Here is a 2,843-nt window from a genome sequence, read left to right as displayed (position 1 = left end):
CTTCTTCTTGTTGCTATTAGCCTTCTGTTGTGCTGATTTCACATGGTTCTTGGCACCTTGAGCTACTGATTTCATGAATCTCGGTGCATTTCAGTTCATTAATTAGTAATGGATTTGAAACTTAATTATAAAACTCGAATAATAATGTTAGTTAAGTTTCAATGTTTTTGGTTTCAATTATGGTCCATTGAGTGAACCCCTTCGATGAGTGAGTTGAATGAAAAAAAAAATACTTGTAAATTGACTTTAATATAAAAATACTAATTTTTGTGTTTGATTCTTAAGACTAAATGATACATTTCTAGCATAAAGCCCGTATCATAGTTCCAACTAAATGATTTTTTATTTTTCAAAGGCTACAATTGAATTTGAATCCAGATCACTAGACCCAAGTTCACTAGACCCAAGTTCTGCAAAAGAAAAAAAAATATATTTAGTGGTTGAAATTTTCATATTGATTGACTTACTTAACTTGTGCTCCATATTCATTACTCAACTGCACTGCATGCATCATCAAAAATATTTTATATTGTGTAGATGGGCCACAGTCACCGTGGATAACATGGCATTCAAATTGGAGATTTCTTATAATAGCCTTCTTACAAATAACTTTATTCTCCAAAACCCAAAAAGAAAAAAACGATTCTTAATATTAGCATTACTTTCAACTTTTAAAATTTTTGTAAGCTTGAAAATATTTTTATATGCACACTCTAATAGATAGTTTACACAAAATAAATAAAGTAATAATAAAATGTTGATTAGTGACTTGTTAAGCTGCGATTTTGTTATAGACTTATGGCACTGAGTGTTTTGAATTTTGAATTTATGACAAGTGATTTGTGATTTGTGATTAGTGATTAGTTATCTTGTTATGCTACTGGATTGATTTAATTTAGAGGTGATTATTTTGACTTTGTTTTGTGTACAGGATAATTTTTTCGTACTGGTAAAGACAACAGAAGTTGCTGCGGTACCGTTTATAACAACTTCATATGGCATCTCAAAATGAAGGAACTAAGCAGTAAGTTTATCTCGTAATTGCCATATATAATAATTTGATAGCACATTTAACTAGGGTAGTAAGCGGATATATGGTAGCTAGATTGTCTCTATAATTGACCTATTAGATCATGTTTAGTAAGTTCAGATATTTGCATTCTTAGGTTTAATCATGTTTTGTCAAAAGATTGGATGGATTTACCAAGATTTGAGAACGAGTACATAGTTGGTGTAAATAATTTTTTAGAGTTTGCCTTCGTAATTGGAAAACCGGTTGGAAAAGAAATCCAATGTCCTTGTGCAAAGTGTGGAAATACTTATTGGCGTGAACGAGAAGACGTACATGAGCATCTTATTTGCTATGGGTTTGTCGAAGGTTATAAACGATGGATTAATCATGGGGATTAATCATGAGCATCTTACCTTGATTACTTGATTTGTTTGATGGGTTGGAAGCTAATAATAGTATTTCGGTATTACCTTGTTTTTTAAGCTTCTATTTTGGTTGCGGTTGTTTCTTTGTGCTGGATTTTTTTCAGTTTTAAGCGACTTCAACAGGGGAGTTGAAGTTCCACTAGTTCCACTATTAAAAACATATAAACATTACCAAATGGCTCAAAACCACATGCAAATGCTCCTTGTTATTTAGTGGTTGAAATTTTCATATTGATTGACTTACTTAACTTGTGCTCCATATTCATTACTCAACTGCACTGCATGCATCATCAAAAATATTTTTGTTCTGTTCTAACTTCTTTATTTCTTTTGCTAGCAGGAGGATATGATGTGAAGAAAATATGTTCAATACAAATATAAGATGGGATGGGTCTTATAATGATTTTGGTTATCTAAATGTATTATTTTGATGTCTTCTTTACATTTTGATAAGAGATTTTATTCGATAATACATGTAATGGATAAATTACACTCTATTTTGATTAGTGTTGTAATGGATATCTACTTTTTAATGAAACTTTTATGATTACATTTATTGAATTTCTCATTCTTCGATTTATTTTGTCATTATCATCATTTTGGAATGTGATTATGCTTTAAAAAAATTTATAAAATAAAACAGGTTACCATAGATAAGTTATGGCCACCGTTTTAAGGAGGGGTGACCATAGATAAGCTATGGCCACGGTGAAAACAGTGACTATAGATAAGGTTATGGTCACTATTTTAATGCGGGGTGACCATAGACGCTATGGTCACGGTAAAAAACCGTGACCATAGATAAGGCTATGGTCACGGTTTAAGGAGGGGTGACCATAGAGGGCTATGGTCACGGCTAAAACTGTGCCCATAGATAAGGCTATGGTCACGGTTTTAGGAGGGGTGACCATAGAGGGCTATGGTCACGGCTAAAACTGTGCCCATAGATAAGGCTATGGTCACGGTTTTTAGGTGGGGTGACCATAGAGGCTATGATCACGGTCAAAATCGTGACCATAGATACCTCTATGGTCACGGTTTTTGGTGGGGTGACCATAGAGGCTATGGTCACGGTTTTGGGAAGGGGTGACCATAGAGGCTATGGTCACGGTCAAAACCGTGACCATAGGTATGGCTATGGTCACGGTTTTAGGTAGAGTGACCATAGATAGGGCTATGGTCACGGTTTTGGGAAGGGGTGACCATAGAGGCTATGGTCACGGCCAAAACCGTGACCATAGATATGGCTATGGTCATGGTTTTTGGTTGAGTGACCATAGAGGCTATGGTCACGGCCAAAACCGTGACCATAGATATGGCTATGGTCACGGTTTTGGGAAGGGGTGACCATAGGGTCACGGCCAAAACCGTGACCATAGATATGGCTATGGTCACGGTTTTGGGAA

General features: G+C 35.1%; 1 long non-coding RNA gene across 2 annotated transcripts; it reads left to right on the top strand.

The window, feature by feature from the left end:
* LOC110266613 lies at positions 532-1,986 on the top strand. Of its 2 annotated transcripts, none has more exons than XR_002354054.1 (2): positions 532-1,024; positions 1,775-1,986. It is a non-coding gene; the product is annotated as an uncharacterized LOC110266613 (long non-coding RNA). The 2 variants fall into 2 exon arrangements; XR_002354055.1 differs by having other exon boundaries at positions 542-1,024; positions 1,778-1,986.

The sequence above is a fragment of the Arachis ipaensis genome, chromosome B09 (assembly GCF_000816755.2).
Source record: "Arachis ipaensis cultivar K30076 chromosome B09, Araip1.1, whole genome shotgun sequence".
Classification (NCBI taxonomy): domain Eukaryota; kingdom Viridiplantae; phylum Streptophyta; class Magnoliopsida; order Fabales; family Fabaceae; genus Arachis; species Arachis ipaensis.
Note: the sequence above shows the minus strand (reverse complement) of the source record. Positions and strands in the feature narration are given on the sequence as shown.